This window comes from Tachypleus tridentatus, chromosome 11 (assembly GCF_004210375.1).
Source record: "Tachypleus tridentatus isolate NWPU-2018 chromosome 11, ASM421037v1, whole genome shotgun sequence".
Taxonomy (NCBI): Eukaryota; Metazoa; Arthropoda; class Merostomata; order Xiphosura; family Limulidae; genus Tachypleus; species Tachypleus tridentatus.
The window spans coordinates 6,419,442-6,442,770 of NC_134835.1; the positions used below are offsets into that span (position 1 = coordinate 6,419,442).

Here is a 23,329-nt window from a genome sequence, read left to right on the forward strand (position 1 = left end):
AGAACTCTTCGAATATCTAAAACTCATCTAATTAAAAAGAAATTAATCTAGAATAAAATATAATTATTTTGAGTGTAGTATTACGACAGTATTAGTAAACCATTAATAGTAATTTAATTACTATAGCAGTGCTAAAGAATAAACATTACAGTTACTCTGATCTTAAGATATTAGTTATAATGCATATCTGTTATGTTTTCAAACACTACATGCTTTATCAATTCACAGATAAACAATGCACGCTTTAAAAATATATGTCTAATACTTATGTCTTACGACAAGTATAATCATGCATCGTCTGCTTATAAAAGGCATTCACACCATAAGAACTAGTAATTCACCTTATAAGCCTATTTCCGGAGAACATTTAAGATAGCTTACCACATTTGATCAACAATCAGTAACCCTTACTATTATCCACATTTTTAACTATAATATTAAAAAATATCTGATTTAGAAGAAGTATAGCAGCTTTAAACCATCTGGTAAAGGAATAATTTCAGATGTTTCTTCCTCTCTGATTGTTCATTAGGTCATGTGACCTGGGAAGATCGATTGTATTCCTGGACATCTACCTTTCACCTTGTCTGTTGGTTCAGTTTTTGGATGTTGTGGATGAAGTTCACATTAGTTCTCCGATTCGGTCAGGTAGCCAAGAAAATCCGTTATTACATCATTATTGCAACTGTTCCTTTGCATCTCTTTCAGACAATGTCCATGCAGGTACAATATATATTTGTCAGTTGTTGTTTTTTTGTTCTTTTTGTTAAGGTATCGTTTATTAATTTAGCACCGACAGACTATAGGAAAAGTAACTATTCAAAAACACCTACCGCCAACTAGTGTTTTACCAAGATCTTATAACGACCCCAAAGGTGTAAGAGTGAGCATGAACACCAGGGGTTCTTCGAATCTGCAATTCGAACACCTTAACCACCAGACCATGACAAGCTCTAACTCTTAGGCCATGCTCAGGTTACAGTGACAGAGGGCAAAGGGGTCAACTGTCCAGGAGTCCGAGCGAATGAAAGCTGGTTATGCCGTAAAGCCCTCAATGCATCTTTAGGTTATGTTTGCATTTAATAGTAAAAAAACATAGTTCCTGGATTTTCTTTCATATAGACGCTTACTTTATTAAGAATGATTGAAATAATAATTTAAGTAATAATATGTACCGTATTAGATCAGGTTTAAGACACTCTCTAATTTAAGACACACCCCACTTTTCAGGAATAAAATTTGGATGACAATTAGAAAGGATTAAATATGTTTTAAAAAGTTTGGTGTGACGGGATTTCCAACCCACGATCCTCAGAATACGAGGCAAGTACCTTAACCATCTGACCACCTTGACCAGGAATGTTTATAGGTACGAAATACTACAAACCAGTGAAGTAACTTCGGATGTCAGTATTTCTACGAATACATTAAATATTGTCGTCGGGAAAATACGAGTAAAGAATAGAGCAAGCTAGCATTCCTGTCAAGATAAGTGCATAGTGTATCAACTTAGAATTAATTCGCTTGTCGTGGACCAGAACTGTCAATAAAATATTCAGTTTCTGACCAGATAGAAGGCAGAATATTGTTTGTGAGTTTGTATAACTTTTATATATGAATCAATATTTGTAATAACCATCATTATAAATTGTATTGTTGTTTGCATAGTAAAATATATTTGTGTTAAAAAATAAAATGTTGTTTATCAATCTTGTTTAGAAGTATCACAAGTTAAGTACATATAAACATTTAATTAACTTCTAAATTTAAATTCGTCCAAGATAAATTATAATACGTAACATAATAAACTGGGTCTCGTGTCAGAGATCTGAATCAGAGACAAAATTCATTCAAATAAAAATTATATTTGATCATGTCTTGAATCGTACTTCGTCGAGCACCCAGAAAACTAAAACAATAGTGAATTGTTGAAATTGCCCAATTTTATAATTAGATGGTGAGAAATCAACGAGAAAAAATAAATTAAAAATGTATTATTAAAATACTAGTCGATGATGATTTGTTGTCTGAGGAAGCATTATGGGAATACTTGTGTCTCCGTTAACCAATCAATGATAAAAATATGTGAAAAATCCAGTTAAACCTCCAATAAATTGAGCTTGAACAAGCCCGTATCGAAGCCAAGAAAACAATTGGCTGAAACAAATGGAAATTAGACGAAACTCCGATCGACTGTAACAAAATGACAACTTTGAACTCATTCTATATATTTAAGTGACTGTGACAAAATGACAACTTTGAACTCATTCTATATATTTAAGTGACTGTGACAAAATGACAACTTTGAACTCATTCTATATATTTAAGTGACTGTAACAAAATGACAACTTTGAACTCATTCTATATATTTAAGTGACTGTGACAAAATGACAACTTTGAACTCATTCTATATATTTAAGTGACTGTAACAAAATGACAACTTTGAACTCATTCTATATATTTAAGTGACTGTGACAAAATGACAACTTTGAACTTATTCTATATATTTAAGTGACTGTGACAAAATGACAACTTTGAACTCATTCTATATATTTAAGTGACTGTAACAAAATGACAACTTTGAACTCATTCTATATATTTAAGTGACTGTGACAAAATGACAACTTTGAACTTATTCTATATATTTAAGTGACTGTAACAAAATGACAACTTTGAACTCATTCTATATATTTAAGTGACTGTGACAAAATGACAACTTTGAACTCATTCTATATATTTAAGTGACTGTAACAAAATGACAACTTTGAACTCATTCTATATATTTAAGTGACTGTAACAAAATGGCAACTTTGAACTCATTCTATATATTTAAGTGACTGTAACAAAATGACAACTTTGAACTCATTCTATATATTTAAGTGACTGTAACAAAATGACAGCTTTGAGCTCATTCTATATATTTAAGTGACTGTGACAAAATGACAACTTTGAACTCATTTTGTATATTTAAGTGACTGTGACAAAATGACAACTTTGAACTCATTCTATATATTTAAGTGACTGTGACAAAATGACAACTTTGAACTCATTCTATATATATAAGTGACTGTAACAAAATGACAACTTTGAACTCATTCTATATATTTAAGTGACTGTGACAAAATGACAACTTTGAACTCATTTTGTATATTTAAGTGACTGTGACAAAATGACAACTTTGAACTCATTCTATATATTTAAGTGACTGTAATAAAATGACAACTTTGAACTCATTCTATATATTTAAGTGACTGTAACAAAATGACAACTTTGAACTCATTCTATATATTTAAGTGACTGTGACAAAATGACAACTTTGAACTCATTTTGTATATTTAAGTGACTGTAACAAAATGGCAACTTTGAACTCATTCTATATATTTAAGTGACTGTGACAAAATGACAACTTTGAACTCATTCTATATATTTAAGTGACTGTGACAAAATGACAACTTTGAACTCATTCTATATATTTAAGTGACTGTGACAAAATGACAACTTTGAACTCATTCTATATATTTAAGTGACTGTGACAAAATGACAACTTTGAACTCATTCTAGATATTTAAGTGACTGTGACAAAATGGCAACTTTGAACTCATTCTACATATTTAAGTGACTGTGACAAAATGACAACTTTGAACTCATTCTATATATTTAAGTGACTGTGACAAAATGACAACTTTGAACTCATTTTGTATATTTAAGTGACTGTAACAAAATGGCAACTTTGAACTCATTCTATATATTTAAGTGACTGTGACAAAATGACAACTTTGAACTCATTCTATATATTTAAGTGACTGTGACAAAATGACAACTTTGAACTCATTCTATATATTTAAGTGACTGTGACAAAATGACAACTTTGAACTCATTCTATATATTTAAGTGACTGTGACAAAATGACAACTTTGAACTCATTCTATATATTTAAGTGACTGTGACAAAATGACAACTTTGAACTCATTCTATATATTTAAGTGACTGTGACAAAATGACAACTTTGAACTCATTCTATATATTTAAGTGACTGTGACAAAATGACAACTTTGAACTCATTCTATATATTTAAGTGACTGTGACAAAATGACAACTTTGAACTCATTCTATATATTTAAGTGACTGTGACAAAATGACAACTTTGAACTCATTCTATATATTTAAGTGACTGTGACAAAATGACAACTTTGAACTCATTCTATATATTTAAGTGACTGTAATAAAATGACAACTTTGAACTCATTCTATATATTTAAGTGCCAGCTTTTAATCAAAATGAAGTTGATAAATATTTACAACATTTTAGAAGGTTGCCGAAACCATGGAATGTTCCATTGAAAACAATGGTCATTATTATTACAAAATATTTTAACGGGTAAAGCTGTTGTTGTTTTGAATTAAGCACAAAGCTACACAATGGGCTATCTGTGCTCTGCCCACCACGGGTATCAAAACCCAGTTTCTAGCGTTGTAAGTCCGCAGACATACCGCTGAGCCACTGGGGAGCTAACTGGTAAAGCACAAAAGTCTTATGCTGCTCTATCTCTATAAGATTGTATGGATTATGATAATGTTAAAACAGCTAATCTTAAAGAAAGTATCATGAATTTAATACATATCGACATGTAATTAACTTATAGATTCAAATTCAATTTTCTGGTTATTTGAAGTCATAATACATAGAGTACGTAACACAATAAATCGGTGACTCGTCCGAGATACATTTTATAATACATAACACTGATAAGACACAAAACATTTTTATTTGCAGCACGTTTCGGAATACTGTTTCACCTTTAATGAGATGTGGAAATGAAATATAATCATATCTATTAACTAATGTGATAATAACTTCGATAACTCGTTACAATATTCAGTAAAGTGGTAAAAAGAAATTTGAAATTATAACATATGTCAAAGACGTAAAATAAACTACGCATTTCATGAGTTTTTGCTGTTGTTTTTTTTTTAAATTAAGCACAGAGCTAGACAATGGGCTAACTGTGCTCTGCCCATTAGGGGTATTAAAACCCGGTTTCTAATGGGGTGATTCCGAAGTGTACCGTTGTGCTACTGGAGGGCCGTTGCATGAAACATCAGGTTATAATTATAGCTACATGTAACAAACGAATAGGGTTAAATAAGTTTATTTATATTAGTTTCATGCTTAAGGTTTGAGTAAATTTTCATAAAAACGAAGTTAAGGTCTGAAGATCTTGTTGAAATTATAAAGAAATCGTTATATGAAATATTGAGACATATAGTTCCAACATGTGAACAAATAGATGATTAGTTGGGTTTTTAAGTAATAGATTGCCAGTTCTTTTTGATTCTCTACAATGTTCGTAAATTCTAGTGGCGTTTCGTTTGGTCAATCTACGTAACCTTACAGTCGCTATAAGTATACCCATGCACCACTCACGAACGTAAAACTCGTGTTACAAAGATGATTATTGACTAAAAATATAATTTCAAATCAAAATCTAGTAATTATGATATTATAACGCTAGTTAAAAATGATATTTGCAACACGATTTTTGGAATTCGATGGGAAGAATCCGAAACGTTGAAATAAAAATGGTGTTATTTGATCTTAATGTTGAAAGAAGTGTTTAATTACTGCTGAAGACCAGGCCTACATATTAGTCGGAGTTAACTTTGAGGGTTGAAGGTTTTATTAAGAAGAAGAGTTGTTTTAATATATAAGGTTTCTCAACCCTTGATAGAAAGGTAGATAATAAAAGGAAATTTGGTGATTGTTTAAAAAGTAGCGGGAGTTGTGATATGTAGTTTAGAAATTCACATGTAATGTTTGTTAGAAAGTCAGTAGGATAGACCTTGTGAACAAGCGGTTCTTGCTAAGGTCTAATATCTCCGTGTAAAATAAAGTAATTCGACGAGAGATTAAAATTATATTTAACGGTGAGATTATAAGGTTTTGCTTGTGGAGATCAGGGATAAAACTGTCAAAACAAAGACCTGTAAAAATTATTTTACGTTAAACAGATACAGAAAAGTGTTTACCGTCTTTGCAAGTCCTGGTGTCTAAGGAAGGTAAAGATACATTTTCTTCCATTTCGGGTGTGAACCTGATATTAAGGTGTTGGAAGTTCAAATGAGTAGGAAATTTAGAAAAATACTAGACCTGTCAAATCAGCAAGAAACCGGCCCGGCATGGCCAGGTTGGTTAAGGCGTTCGACGCATCCCCGTCGACCAAACATGCTCAGCCTTGGAGGTGTTATAATGTTACGGTTAATTCCACTAGTCGTTGGTAAAAGAATAGACCAAAGGTTGGCGGTGGGTGGTGAAGACTAGCTGCCTTCCCTCTAGTCTTACACTGCTAAATTAGGGATGGCTAGAGCAGATAGCCCTCGAGTAGCTTTGCGCGAAATTCAAACAACAAAAACTTAAACAAATGTAAAGAATTTCTGAATGAAAAATTTATTAAATTATCAACGTATATTTGGTCAGTTTTTTATTCAAATTACTTGGACAAAGCATTGATCTTACACAATTCTAAACTGGATGCGATGGTCATAAAAACCAACGGACAAGAATTATATACGATCCAAATACTAGAAAGTATTGTTTAAAAAACACATTCAGATAACATTAGGTGGTTTAACTTTAAAAAATGGAATTGGACGTATGATATGCTGCTTTTTAATATCAGAATTGTACATTAAGTTAATAAATTTTGAATTATGGAGTTGTACGACTCTTTAGCCACCTTTAACTAATAGAGTTTCGGACTTGAAGAACCATTTCTGAATAATAGAGTTGTACATCAGTTGAACCACTTTTGTTTGTTTTTGAATTTCGCACACAGCTACTCGAGGGCTATCTGTGCTAGCCATTCCTAATTTAGCAGTGTAAAACTAGAGGGAAGGCAGATAGTCATCACCACCCACCGCCAACTCTTGGGCTACTTTTTTACCAACGAATAGTGGGATTGACCGTCACATTATAACGCCCCCACGGCTGAAAGGGCGAGCATGTTTGGCGTGAGGGGGATGCGAACCCGTGACCCTCAGATTACGAGTCACACGCCTTAACACGCTTGGCCATGCCGGGCCCTGAACCACTTTTAAAAATGGAGTTGTATGTTTGATGAGCCGCTTTTAAATAATGTAGTCGTACACCTTATAAATCTAGTTGACTAAGGACTTTAATATATTCTTTGATTGAGTTATCATATTCTTGATAAATATTATAGGAAACGCAAAATAATAAACTAGGGTAAAAAAATTATAAATGAATTTGAACGTACAAGTAGCACCAACAAAAATACAAAACAACCTAACTTGTGGGAAATAAGGACATTATTATGATAGTATCAACAAAAACAAAGTTGTATTATAATTACAATCAAAACCACTGTCTTTAAAAGTCCAATAAAACTTCAGACAAATGTTGTTGGTAAACTTGAAAAAATAAAGTAAAAACTGAAGAAACTAGCTGTAAATTGGCAGTTAGAAGAAGTTAATTTTTAGTAGTTGGAACGTAAAAGCTGGTTCAACTTGTAGTACAGTTATTCCAACCATTATCATGAAATACCCACTTTTAGTCAAAGATTTCTTTCATTTCACAGAACGTTTGAATGACATGATGCTCATAGAAACATATCTGCTTCTAAGCTTCAGTGTAAACCTAGAAAACATTCAATCGTTACGACGCACATATCAGAATTTAATAATAAAGTTTTGCACAATAAATTCAGATTTAACAATGAGTGCTGATGATCCAAAACTTCACCATTGGACCCTAAACAGTATAACCATGACATCAATCAATTATGGTCTGAAATCTCTGATGACGAAGAGGAACTAAAACTATAGGTGGTAAACAACAGGTGTACGAGTATTTCTGTTTCTATAAAAATGATTATACGTAAGTCAGGTAGAATAGCAGGCCTAAAAGAGCTCTATGATTTTATAAGAACAGCAAATTTACGTACACAAAAACAAGGATTTCACAGAATATTCCGAATGAGTGTGAATATAAAGTACTAGGATTTCATAGTTTTATTACAAATACACGAAAAAGATCTGTTTTCAACCAAATAAAAAACTTGGAGGAAAGTCCCTTAACATTTAACTTAACATCCAACCAGGCATGGCCAGGTGGTTCAGGCACTCGACTCGTAATCTGAGGGTCGCGCGTTCGAATCCCTGTCACACCAAACATGTTCATTCTGTTATTCGTGGGGGAGTTATAATATGAAGGTTAATTCCACTATTCGTTGGTAAAAGAGAAACGAAAGAGTTGGCGGTGGGTGGTGATGACTAGCTACTTTCCATCTAGTCTAACACCACTAAATTAGGCTATCTGGACAGGTTTCTAGCAGTGTAAGTCCTCAGACATACCGCTTTGTCAGTGAAGGCATGATAAAAATTAGTCTTTGTTCTAATTGTTTGAATGTTGCGTAGCCGGCAGTAATTAATAAGGAAAAAAATGGTTCAGCAGCTTCGTGTAGAAGTAGCTTAAAATATAATAAATTTGAATACATATATATATATACACACACACAAACAAAATATACGTGTGTTAGAAATCGTATATTAATGTACTTTACGTTAGTTAAAAAATAAGACAAAGATGTACGGTGGTAAATACACGTACCTACCCTCCGATACAGAATACGAATGGTATCTTTATGAAATTGATGTCATTAAGAATGTTTCCAAATCAATTAAATATGTGTTAAAGAAAACCTGTTCATTCGTTCCTTGTACTTGAAGCTATCTGTACAGCATATTGTTTAACTTACTCCTTGCACTTCATGTTATATTGTTCCACTGATTCCTTGTGTTCGAGACTATCTGTACAGCATATTATTTAACTTACTCCTTGCACTTCATGTTATATTGTTCCACTGATTCCTTGTGTTCAAGACCATCTGTACAGCATATTGTTTAACTTACTCCTTGCACTTCATGTTATATTGTTCCACTGATTCCTTGTGTTCGAGACTATCTGTACAGTACCTTGTTCTTCATTCATTGTGTGTAAGGTTATCTGGACATCCTATTGTTCCACTGATTCCTTGTGTTCGAGACTATCTGGACAGTACCTTGTTTTTCATTCCTTGTGATTAAGGCTATCTGGACATCCTATTATTCCTTGTGTTTGAAGCTATCTGTGCTTCCTATTGTTCCACTTATTATTTGTTTCTGAGGACATCTGGACATCCTGTTGTTCTTCTTGGTCCTTGTGTTTGAGGTTATCCAGACAGTATATTGTTCCACTTATTCCTTGTCTTCAAGGCTATGTGGAAAGTATATTCTTTCATTCATTCATTTTGTATGGGGTTATCTAAACAATATATTATTACACTTATTCCTCGTGTTTAAGGCTATCTGAACAGTATACTATCCCACTTATAATTTGTGTTTGAGGCTATCTGAACATCCTATTATTAATTGTGTTTGAAGACATCTGATCTTCCTATTCTTCCATTTATTCCTTGTGTTTCAAGCTATCTGGACAGCACATTTTTCTACTTATTTCTTGTGTTTAAGGCTATTTAGACAGTACACTATTCCGCTTATTCCTTGTGTTTGAGGCTATCTTGACAGTATATTGTTCCACTAATTCCTTGTGTTTAAGGCTCTTGGCACAATATAATATTCCACTTATACTTTGTGTTTGAGGCCATCTGAACATCCCATTGTTCTTCTTGTTCCATGTCATTAAGGTTATCTGGACATGATATTGTTCCACTTATCACTGCATCACAAAACAAAGTATTTGCTTCTTGAACACTGTTGGGTGTTCCTTATAGATTTTTGGCTGCTAATCACGAAAATCACATCTAAATTTGTCCATCACGTACCGTTTGATCTAAATCTTCAGTTTTGTCATGTTTTCTTCTCATATTTGTGTCCAAAAATTTTCGTTTCTGTAAGAGACCTATGAACAATGTTTTATGCAGTCTGGGCATGTCTACGCATGCAATCAGGCCATGTTGGAAGCTGTTCTGTGGAAGTATGCAGTCCGGGCATGCCTGGGCAGGCCAGAGCCAGCTTGACACTGTCTCAGCAGGCTATAAAAGTGGCTTGCATACACAGATGCTGTTCATTGGATTAATATAGACCTTATAGTGTGTACGTATTGTTTCAGAATAGAGCATTGCCTCAGTAGCACTGTAACAAGTAAGTTAGATGTTATAGACGTTTTACAGGACGATTGGTGTCGGCCAATATGCCTCATATTCCAGTCTTCCAATTCCGAACCTACCAGAGGAATGGACCTCAGACGAACCAGATGAAGAAACTGCAATACAGGGAACTGGCAGTGACATTGATCCGGATTTTGAACCGTGCTCCTCAGGTGATCCACATCTCATAACACAGTTAGAATTAAACGATCTGGTCAGATATTTGGATCTGTCAAAAGCAAAAGCCGAATTGCTGTGTTCGAGACTGCAGGAATGGTGTTTGCTGTCACCAGGTGCAAAAATCTCTGTTTTTTCGAAGCCACCAAGATGATATAATCAAACTCTTTGCAAAAGTTGACAGTCTTCGTTTCTGTGTTGATATCGAAGGATTGTTCTCTGCTCTGGGTTGTGACTATGACCCGCAAGAGTGGTTTCTCTTCATCAGTGTTAAGCCTCAATGATGCAGCACACATGAAAGAAACCTACGAGAACATGGAAATGTTGCTGAAGCACATCCAGTACAGCAAGTACAACTGGAATATCTGTGGAGGTCTAAAAGTCGTTGCTCTGTTACTGAGACTGCAGCTAGGCTATACAAAGAACTGTTGTTTCATCTGTGAATGAGACAGTCGTGCCAAAGAGTCACATTATTCAAGACAGAGCTGGCCACTTCGTAAAAAGTTAGTTTCAGGACAAAAAAATGTGGCGCATGAACCGCTTGTCGACCCTGCAAAGATTATTTTGCCTCCTCTTCACATAAAATTGGAACTTATGAAAAATTTCGTGAAAGCAAAGAACAAAGAAGGCGAAGGTTTTCGCTATTTAAAACAGATGTTTCCAAGGATAACTGAGGCCAAGATCAAAGAGGACATTTTTGTTGGCCCTCAGATCGGACATGTTATGAGTGACAAGCGGTTCAAAGATCTCTTAGTTGGACCGGAAAAGATTGCCTGGAAAGCCTTCAAAGATGTTATTAACAATGTTCTTGACAATTACAGAACTCCACATTACATTCAGCTGGTAGACAAACTTCTCAAAGCATACAAAACAATGAAGTGCAACATGTCACTCAAGATTCATTTCCTCCACTCACACTTGGACTTTTTCCCGCAAATCTCGGTGCTGTCAGTGACGAACACGGTGAAAAGTTTCACCAGGATATTGCTACAATGTAAAAACGATATCAAAGCAACTGGAATCCGTCATTGCTTGCAGACTACTGTTGGACACTGCAACGTGATGCACCGGACATTGAATACAGATGAAAATCAGGAGCAAAACACTTTTAATTATGTTGAACTTAATAGCGTATCAGAAACATAAACGCCATTACATATGTTATTACCGGTAAACAGTTAACTGTCTATTTTTCAGAGTTCCTACGTGATGAAGCAAAATCAAAACTATATTTGTACAAACCCACCAGGTACCTGTCACAATCAGCAAAAACTTGTCAGGAAGCAAAACTTTTCAAAAAAATTGTTGTGCAGTGCTATCTGGACATCCTATTATTCATTGTATTTGGAGCTATCTGATCTCCCTACTCTTCCATTTATTACTTGTGTTTCAAACTATCAGGATAGCACCTTTTCCCACTTATTCCTTGTGTTTGAGGTTATCTCGACATCCTATTTTTCTTCTTGTTCCTTGAGTTTGAGGTCATCTGGAAAGTATATTGTTCCACTTATTTCTTGTGTTTGAGGCTATATTGACATCCTATTGTTCCTTGTGTTTGAGACAATTTGTACACCCTATTATTTGTTCCACTTATTCCTTGTGTTTGAAGCTATCTGGACATCCTGTTGTTCTTCTTGTCACTTGTGTTTGAGGCTATCTGGACATCCTGTTGCTGTTGTTCTTCTTGTTCCTTGTGTTTGAGGCTATCTGGACAGTATATTGTTCCACTTATTCCTCGTGTTTGAGGCTCTCTGGACAGTATATTGTTTTATTCATTCCTTGTGGTTTGATGTTACCTTGGTAGTAGAATAAATACTGTTCGGTCTGTTTTTTTATTATAGCTTTAGATGCCGTATGTTCACGTGACTGAGCATATTAATTTAAAGGTTTAGTTGCAGTTGTATATAAATATATATACTTTTTAATTATTCTATGAGTTTCCTTACAAACACGTTCAGCAAGTTTATTTGATTTTTTAATGCATCATAGATAATGCAATATATCAAGCAGAATGTAAATATATGGCTAGAATATGTATTTTCATGCTGTAAGATGTAAAATGAAGGGGTTGTTTAAAATTATGCTCATTGAATTATGACGAGGTGTGTCAATGTTTTATGCATAACGCGTGTTACTTTTGTGGTTTTACGTTGTGTCTGTGAGTACTTAAGTACTGGACGTAATACCTTTCATCCTTGGGTAAGTTACTCCTCTCGTTATGGGTAACAGAAGCAATACTGGACATTATCCAACAATATAGTCGACGCAATGGCAAAAAATGGGTCTCGGAACTGTACCATGCTTTATTTGTATTTTATTTTATATTATTGTAATTACTTTGTAATTTTCTCCCTCGGTTTTTTTTACCCATGGCGCGAATGAAAAGACAAGCTCGCTGTTTCTCCATTTCACGTGATTGAAAGTAAAACTGATTCAAACAACAACAATACTATTAATAATAATGTATTATCAGTTACAATTTATAAACTTGTTAATTATTGTTGTATTTTTAATTATTACCCTCAAAATGTGACACGTAAGTGGCTTAAGATGATAATGATTACAATTAACTCAATGTGATTCACACTATAAAAGTTGATTGTATATACAACGACTAGATCACTGCTATATCTCAACTCATCTAATTATCCATGCCGTTAGACCAAACATCTCATTAGAACTAAATGTGGCATATTTAGTGTGGTGACAAATTATAGCTACATAATATTTATTTCTGTGTTTTTACACTTTGTTTGGTGCAGATAATCTCGTTGCTTTCCGCCATAAACCCCTAATCAATTAATCAAACGAATTATAAAATATTCTTCTTTTCTTTGACTCTCGGGTTTTTGTTTTTTTTTCAGAATATGTCTATGACGTAATAAAGCAGATAGCCCTGATTTAACGACAACGATATTCGCAAAAAAAAAACCAAAAACATTTCTCAACAAGGAAAATCTGTTCTAAGAGTCTGTATGCGAGGAATGAACGAATGGAAACAAATAAAAGGTTTAAAAGGTGTTTTTCATGCATCTTTACCATTTGGAATCTCATAAATAAAAAAATGAAAGTGTGAGTGGGCCAAAAATATGTGAATTGCATATTAAATTGTGAAACAGACTTAGCTGTAAAGTGGATGCTGTCCGGGACAAAGTATATTTGAAATAGGTGAATAATTTCTAGAGTAATTGTAGTAAAATCAGAGAATCTTTTCTAGGGTATGGAATTGAGAGAGTTTAGTGGAAGTGGAAGTGGATAAGTAGTTTCAATAGGAGCTACGTTAATGGAGATCACTAGGTGGTTTTACTTTATATTCATTGATATATGTGGGGTAACCTAACTAACAAGCATTGGTAATGAAGTTGATAAATTTGGTAATAATTTAAATTTATGAGAATTCTCATAGTGTAGGCAGGTTGACTTATTTAATGATAGATAAATTTTGTTGCACAGTTTAATGGTCCAGGCGAAGTAATTGTGCGACACATATTTAACTCGTAAAATAAACCAGGCAACTGAGCAGTGAGCCTGAAAGCTATGATACTAAAATCAGATTTTATACCCTTGTTGGACGGAACATAAATAGCCCTTTGTGTGGCTTTTTGCTTAACAATAAACAACTTGTTCTCTGGGTGAGTCAACAATAAGTTGATAAACTGACAACACTGAAATTCAAGCTTTTGATTCCATACAGTGAATAGAGCAAAGAAAGCCTATTGTGTGGTTTCAGGACCTGATATTGCCTGGTAGTTATGGTGCTCGACTCGTAATCTGAAGGTCACAGGTTCGAATCCCACTCGCACCAAACACGATCGCCATTTCAGCTATGAGGGCGTTATGTTATGGACAATCCCATTATCCGTTGGTAAGAAAGTAGCCAAAGAGTTGGCGGTAGGTAGTGATGACTAGTTGCCACTAGACTTACATTTATAAATTAGGGACGGATATCACAGACAACCCTCGTGTAGTGTTGCGCGAAATAAAAAAGAATTAGTTGTTAGTGATGACTATGCGAAGTATAACAAGTCAGTTTGCGTGATAAGTTTCGTGTGTCAGATAAAGGAGTCACACACTTATATTTACAATAATTGGATGGATATGTTATATAATTTTTCCATATTCATCTAGAAATTTGAGCGCATGCACCGCTCGTGTAGGTTTGCACGAAATTCGAAACAAACAAAACTTTTATAATACTGGGTTTTTACTAACATATAGATTAAATAAGATTTCTAGAATTACGTAGAAGTAACCTTTTATAATTAATTCACGTTAAGTTGTGCTGAAATGTACTAACTTACCATTGTAAGTATAGAAAACTGTAGTTTAAATCAGAGGTTCCCAAACTTTTTAGAGCTTAACATCAGGAAAAGAAAATTTCGGAGCCTTCTTACAAAATACACTAAAAGTAGAAACAATCGGTCACCAGCAACACATAAAGTTTACTTCAAGCTTTTAGAATATAGATTTATTAAAGATATCAATATTTAAAAAAAAAAATTCTTCTATTTCCTTGTTCAAAATTTCTCCTTGTAAAATTCATATCAGTAAAAGTACAGTGTAATTATTTATTTATTAGTGGTTCGGATGGACTTGCTTCTGTTCACAAAATAGTTCAATATTTGGAGTTATGATTATTACCTGTAAGCGTATATCATATCCAATATTTAGCCTGTTTCTAAATTTGGTCTTTGTAGCTGTATACAGTGAAAATGTTTGTTCATATAGATAAGTTGTTGGAAAAGGCATCAAAATTTTTCAAAGCTCTGTTACTTATTTCAAAGTATTCCATGGCCATTTGAATCCAAAATTTCTTCCTGCTGAAATTTTGTTTTTAAGATGTAATTAAGGTAAACTTTCTATCAGCTGTTCTTTTTCTTTCAAAGATAAATCGTTAGTATTTGCAGAGTGAAAAGGGATTCTGAATCCACAGTAATTTTTATAAATCAGGAAGGAAGTACTCCACAGTAGTTGTTCATAACTGAAACTTTTTTTTAATCTTCATTTAAGGAAATTTCATTCATAAGTAACAACCCATTGAGATTTTCGAAGCAGTCAAGTTTTTCCATCAGTATATATTCACCCCAAAATTTGAACTTACATTGAAGCGCTCCCATTTTACTCTAAGCTTTGAAGTACGTTACCCTGGTACCCTGCATTGTAGCATTCACTTCACTTAGATAGGCAAATACGTCCGAAAGGTAAGCCACTTTCTGTATCCAGCATTTCTCCCTTAATTTGTATGGAAGTTCAAAATAGCATTCAGCTAGACAGAAATCTATCTCCTTACGCAGGTCGCAAAGCCGAGCAAGCGCTTTCCCCGAGAATGCCATCAGACTTCAGTGTGAAGCAGCAATTTTTTATGCAAATTCACCATATTCTCAGAGAGTAAACTGAAGATCCTCATATTGAGAGGTCTTGCTTTTATAAAATTAACTAGTTCTATGACATCACCCAATGATTCTTTTAAGTCTTCTGACATTCGTTTTGTTGCAAGTGCATGACGATAAAGACAGCGGTGGATATTCTCGATATCCGGGTTTTTATTTTTTATACGTGCTACTGCGCATGAAAATTTTCCAATCATAGCTGCGGCCCCATCAGTGTAAATACTTGAGCAAAGCTGCCATTGAATCTCATGTTCTTCCATAAATAAATTGATCAGTTTAAATATTTCTTTGTTCGTTGTTTGAATTGGCAAAGATTTGCAAATGAGCATGTCTTCTCCAAAACTAGCTTCGTTAATATAGCGAACAAAAACAAGCAACATCGCATAACCTGCGATATCTGTTGATTCATCCATCTGAAGCAAAAAATTTGGACTTGCTTTTACTCGTCTTATTAGCTCCGTTAAGCAATTTGCTGACATATTCTTGATTATTCGAGAAACCGAATTGTCATAAAAGGACACAGAGCTGATGTTTTTTTAAAAAAATCATCAATATTGCACTCTACCAAATCTTCTGCACATGGTTTTATCAAATATTCTGCAATTGTATGAGCGTCAACTGCTTTTGCAATGCAGTAACTAACGTGATATGAAGCAATAAGAACACCTTTGTTGTCCTGATGGACATTAGCTGGCCTTGCATGTAATTACAAACACTCTCTTTTGAAACACTCAGAAGTTTAGATTTCTTAATTGGGAGTGTTTGGTTTCTAGATGCCGTTTTAACTTTGCTGGATGCAAACTACTGTTACTCAACACTGTTCCACATTCAACATACTAGGTCCATCTTTATTACCTGTCCATGTAAAACCACATTCAATAAAATTTTCATAATACTTTATTTTCCTTCTTGCATCAAACCCCGTTGAAGTACTTGCACATGACGATAACGCCGATAAATTCGTATTAGGCCTAGGCCTAGGCCTAGTCAGATTTATTACTGATATTCTTATACCTTTGTCACTTCAAAAAGTATTTTCACGGACACAGAATAATTTCTTAATTAAAACTCGTTCAAACACTTCAGTTTAATCATCATACGATGACATGTTGCCATAACGAAATAAAAATAAACATTTGTGGACATAGGCTAGGCCACGACAATAATATATTTTTCTAAAGGAAAAGGGTAAACTATTATTTTTTAAACTTTTAACAGCAATTTTAAGCCAAATAACGAAATATTAAGCCAGGTCTGAGGTGCATATAAATCTCGAAAGAAATGAAACATGACGTAATAGCGCTCATTGGTAACTAGTTTGTCTAAGTAAACTATAGCGATTCTAACCTAATCTAACAATTACCAAATATAACTGTCATAAATATAATTATACTTCGTATATATGTACTTTGAAATTAGATGCAGTATCAGTTGCTTCAATTTTGGACAAATTTCAGCTATGACGTCATGTTTTATTTCATTCGAGGTTTAGACAATAATCCAGAACTGCCTTTTAAAAGACAGCTGGCATCACTTCTCAGAGTTGATCGATGTTTCATACGAAAATTACTAAGCTATCTTGCATTTACAATGACATGCATGCGATCTTGAGATGGTGCCACTATCGAAGTTAATTGAAATTGTATTAACACTTTCACCGCGAGAACTTCCCTTCAGCTAAATAAAATCGTCTGGTGTTAGACAGAATAAAGTATTAAAAGGCCCAATACGCGATAAACATGGTATATTAAAGATATATTTTAGTTTTTACTTCTTTGTACAGCGTATTCTGATTGAATTTTATAGTTTTAGGAAAAAATATTAACATTTTAAAATTTCCTCGCGGAGCCCCAGATAACTACGGTGGAGCCCTCGGGCTCCGAGCAGGCCTAACGAAAGGGGACGAAGAATCGGGGGGTTACAGTCCTGGGGACCAGCGTAAATTAGGGGGCCCGGGGAAATACTAGATAAAGAATAATGCATTCTCATTTTCATAATATACTTATGGAAATATTGCAGTACTGGGGAAATCGCTTTACCTCAAAATCTGTAAATTATTCTCAACATATTTGGCTTTCGCCCACCATAAAATATTTCATACGCCCATGAATGTACCACAGATTTATGAAGACTTCAAAAAGGAGCCCGGGAACATTACTTTCCACCTACCTCTCGACGTCCCTGGCTCCGAGGAGCATAATTTCAAAAACCATGGTTTAAATGACCCACCACTTAGAAAGTATAGCTACACTCAACTAATTATATTTTATTGAAAACAACTATTTTGTTCTGACATTTAATTGGTTAAGTATTCATTTATAACTGAGGTCTTCCAGCTCAGTTATAAACTTTTGTCACTGCATTTTGAAATATAAAAGTATTGAAATGTTATTACTTGATCAAATTTTGTTTCAATTTCTGAAGAGTTTGTTTTATGACTTCGAAAGGTCACGAAGAAGGTCGAAACGTTGTTCGCTCTTCTATGTAAAATATTTTCTCAACCCAAACGAGCCGTTTTTGCATATAAATTTCTCAACAAGTGGGTTTCTCGACATCACTGAACCAATACTTGTACTTAACTCAAGCCTCCTTGCTACCTCCTTCACTAAAAATCGTAATAGAACATGGAGTATTCAAACTACTCTATGTGGCCAGATAAACGTAATTTGTTTTTTAAGACTCCTTTTTCGAAAAAAAATCAGTCGTGACGTGACATCACATACTGGCTTTCATACAGGTCAGATGGTATATTTTCTCAAATTATTTAATAACCTAAAATAGGTCGTAACATAAAGATAACACCTTTTGTAACAGCTGTTACCAATACCATAAATTTACGTAGTCTTTCATAACACTAATATCTGTAAGTCAACGTTAGGGGGAGTTTTTGTCGGCTTCATAATACAAACGTACTCAAAATCAACATGTTCTAACAGAAGATAAATTATTGCTATAACAAAACAATCGTAGATGAATTAAACGACAAAAGGAATAATATATAAGCGGTCAAAAACACAATAAAAAATTGGTTATTTTCATATTGTTTTCGTTTAGCGGAGGAAGTAGTACTAGTGTATTGAGTGTCTGTTTTTTTCTTATAGCAAAACCACATCGAGCTGTGTGTCGTGTCCATCGATGGGGATCGAACCCCTGATTTTAACGTTGTAACTTCATAGACTTACTGCTGTCCCAGCGGGGAACTAATATTTTGAAGTGACCAATGAATGTAAACTTCGAACACATTTCTTAGAACATTCCATAAAGTGGTGTAACAGATTTACCCGTATACATTTATTTAAATATCTTTAGTTTAATACATGTAACGTGTATTGTTGTATGTGTATTACGCAAGCCCCGCCTGTTCTGTAAGTTTGTACAAAATCCTCGATTCTAAGAATCAACAATACATGTTTTGCGAAAACACTAGCGTATTGTTGGGCCAGTGAAAGGAAATAAAACTCAGAGAAAAAAGTCACATTTTATTTTAATACCATAAATAATTAAAGTATTAAAACAAGTATTAAAATCAGTTAATAACTGACAATATGTGACTTCTACACGTTGACAACACAAGTTATGACAAACAGCTTAATTTCAGTCAATTAATTTGGATGTTATTATTCTTTTGAAGACATTAAATATCTCCACCGGAAAATGTCAGCTTGTAAGGGTGTGAGGCTAAACATGAACTAAACTGGTTAACTTAAGCAAGGTGGCCAATGTGAACTCAGAATTAATTTGCTCATCATGAACTTGGATCGTCAGTAAAATATTCAATTCTAGACCGTATATACGACCCAGTGTTGTTTGTAAGTTTGTGAAACTGTTGTGTATAAACCATCACTTGTAATAACTATTAGTAATAGTTGTTATTATAAATTGTATTATTTTTTGTTTGCATGTTAAAATATAATTGTGTTAAAAAAGGAAATTATGTGTGTCAGTTTTGTTGACAGATATCACAAAGTTAATACATATTAACATTTAAACAACTTCTAAATTCGAATTCAAATTTCCGGTTATTTGAAATAGTAATACGTTAATATTATAATGTGTAATATGATAAATCGGAGGGTCATCCCTCTCGTCTTACACTGCAAAATTTGGGACGGCTAGCGCAGATAGTCCTCGAGTAGCTTTGCGCGAAATTCAAACCAAATAAACCAATTTTCTGAAATGGTCTGCAGGCAGTGAATTGTGATATAGATGTCGGACATCTCACTCTCCTATGTCCCCAAGTAGCACACTGGTATGTCTGCGGATTCAAAGAAACTAGATTTCGAAAACGTGGTGAACATAGCCCAGATAGACCATTGTATAGCTATGTGCTTAACTACAAACAAATAAAAGCGCTTTTCTAATTTGTTTCCATTATTTTATTATTCAAGTGAGACTGGCGAACGGAGTTAGGACTGACAGACAGTGTATCCCTATCGTAACATGGGTTCTAGTCTCGCTGTCACCACCAAAACTCAGGATACATTTTATATCTCGCATTATAGCCTGTGCTCTGGAGATCCTTAAGATTGGTGCAGCGTTTTTTATTTTGCTTTGGACTTGTTTTTGTTTATAACAAATTCATAAAACAGCTTGATTATTTATTTCTTTTAACTCTTAAAATTACCAGTAATTCACACAATCGTTTTCGTGATTTCCACAATTCCTCACTTCTTGTTATTACCACAGTACTCCTTTTCACCTTGTAAAATGATATTTGATTTCAAATATCTTGTTCCAATCGGAAGTTAATATTAATGTACAATTTTAGGTAGAAGTTTAAAGTGGATATCAGCGATAACAGTTGCCTCTTCTTGAGGTCATTAAGAGTGAAAGTGAACAGAACAGAACACAGAGACCACAATAAGGTCTTGATAATTGTTTTCAAGACTCGTAATGTAGGTAAATTAATATTTAAAACTATACACGGACTTGTCTCTACTTTAAAATTGTTTTGTTTTATTTGCGATCATTCGGTCATCTTATTGGAGAGCATTGTTGCCTGATGAAGATTCCAATAAGAGAGTCTAAAGATCGTGAATAAAACAAAAGTATTTTAACGTCGAGAAGAATCTGGTGCATTGTTCTACATAAGATTATGCTAACACATAACAGGACATCGTTAATGTTTCGCACAAAGCTACACGAGGGCTATCTGCGCTAGCTGTCCTAATTTAGCAGTAAAAGGGTACCGAGAAGACGGCTAGTCATCTCCACCCATCGCTAACTCTTGGGATGCTCTTTTACCAAAGATTAGTGTAATTGATGGTAACATTATAACATCTTCACATCTGTAAGGACGAGCATGTTCGGTGGAACAGGAATTTGAATCTGCAACTCTCAGATTTCAAGTTCCCTAACCATTGCTAATATCTAAAGAAGTGTAATAACGGTCCAAGAAGAAAACTTACAGAGACAGAAGGCTGCTAGAAGCCTGGCTGCTTCCTCTGGCAATTGTTGACATTCTGAGAAGAAAGGTGCCACAATGTACTGTCCGAACGTAAGGGCCATAATAGCTTGTGATGTTGGTCTGACGATCACTAACATCATCCATAGTTGCAGGAATGCCGGAAGAGGACCGAAGGCTTCTAATATATACGCATAATCTCCGCCGGATTTCAAAATTGACGTTCCTAACTCCACGTAACATAAAGCCCCAAGCATGGTGAAAAACCACACATACCCCATACAATCAGTGAGACCCTAGCGACTCTCCACTGTAAAATAACACTCCTTTAGGAAACAAAATTCCGGCACCGATTATAGTTCCTACAATTATTGTTACACCATTAAAGAGGGTTATTTTCTTCTTCAAACTTACTTTTTCTGAATTGAATATTTCAGTTTTACAGTATGTACCTTCCTTATGAACAGTATGCAGTTTGGGTGAACGTGTTACCAGTTGCGACATTGCCAAAAGTGACAGATAAAAATCCACGCGCAAATTGTTCTTACCTACGTCTAAGTTTTTAATTCTTCAGCTTTTAATTTCGTGTTCTTATTACACGTCTAACAAGTTTATATAAGGTTTGAAAAAAAAATAAAACCTTTAAGTTAATAAAGTATGCCTGTAATCAGTATCTACCTTTCTTAACGTGCATGTTGATCCGATCGCAACAACCATCACAATACGTTGTTACGAGACGCTTTGACGTTGTTATTTATAATCAACACTTTTTCGCTCTGCGCATTCTTTACTATACAAACACGCCCATATATGTGCCAGTGGCAGCGCAGCAGCTTCTTGAGTAATTGTATTCTGCGCATGCGTGAAATGAAAATATATTCTTATGTATTAACATAGCTGTTGTGTATTAAACATGATTTTGTGCTAAGCAAACACACCATTTTATGTTGTATAACCGAAACCAAAACCATAAAACTGTCAGTCACGATGTGGCGCTCAGTCCACACAACGTAACCATCAACTCCTCTGTGAAGCTGAACTGAACTATATGTCCATTGTTATATATTAGATTTACCGTGTTCTGTGAAAAACAGGCAACGCGCAGGAGGTTACGAAGCTTGTCTAAGCAGAGCCGACCGTCGTACAAGTACAAAGTATCTGATTAAGAGTGATCACTCCAGAGACATTTAAGTTTATTATGTATCTATTATTTACATGATATAGTTAAGATAATATTAAAAGGTATTCGTGTTTTTTATAAACTGTTGTTCTCGTTGTATGTATAAAATTTACATATATCACAAACAAAAAGTTCTAACTGATGCATAACTGAAAAGACTCATGTTATATTGCTTTACCAATATATCTGAGTGGTTGTAACAATTAGTATTAAGTAAGTAGTAAGTGAATAAGGATTATAGTCTGTTACAGTAACCAGCATTATAAGTATAAGGTTTATTGCATAAGATTTGTCCGTTATGTGCAAAACTAAACAAGGTAATAACATATGTATCACATGTTTATCTGTCTGTGGCCACTAATAATTCTTGGTGCACTTGCAGTGTCGAACAGCATTCAACTTAATTTGAATATACTGATATCAATGTTGTGTTAATTTTGATAGACCGAAGCAATGCCAACCAACAATTTGTGATAGTCATGAATCGTGTCACATCACAGCTAAATTTAACTGAAAGGGCCTCTGGTGAGGTACCTCTTGATGATAGTAAATTGATCCAGGTGGTCGTCCTGTCTAAAGTACCAGAGGTAACATACCTAACTGGTATAGAGACAAGCAGGACTCCTTAGCTGTTTTGAGCCAAACGAACATTGTTTATAGTAACAGTTTAAAACTGTCATTTCTGAAAGAGGTTGCCAATCAGTGGATGCAAGCCAGTCAGAGAAAAGTTGATCAGGTTTTGCATGAATTACAGATTGTGTTAATTAGTGGCAGCATACCGTCACGATCAGTATCAGAATACAGTTAGCCTTCTCTGGATTCCTCCAGTCGTCAGCTCGAGCTAGAAGCTGAATAAACGGTCCTCGAACTAGAACAGGCGAAAAGAAGAGCAACTGTCAATAGACAGTTAGTTGATTTGGAAGCAGAACAGTTGAAATAAAAATCTGAATTGACGGCACAAAATTAGGTAGATAAAGCACAGTTAAAGGCCAGAGGGTTACAAACATCAGTAGAA

General features: G+C 34.4%; 1 pseudogene across 1 annotated transcript in view; it reads right to left on the bottom strand.

The window, feature by feature from the left end:
- Positions 1 to 21,638, bottom strand: part of LOC143231288 (Y+L amino acid transporter 2-like) — a 40,974-nt pseudogene extending 19,336 nt beyond the window's left edge. Inside the window, exon 1 of the transcript XR_013016875.1 lies at positions 21,139 to 21,638. The product of XR_013016875.1 is annotated as a Y+L amino acid transporter 2-like (transcript). The remainder of the gene's footprint in view (positions 1 to 21,138) is intronic.
- Between the last annotated feature and the right edge of the window lie 1,691 nt (positions 21,639 to 23,329).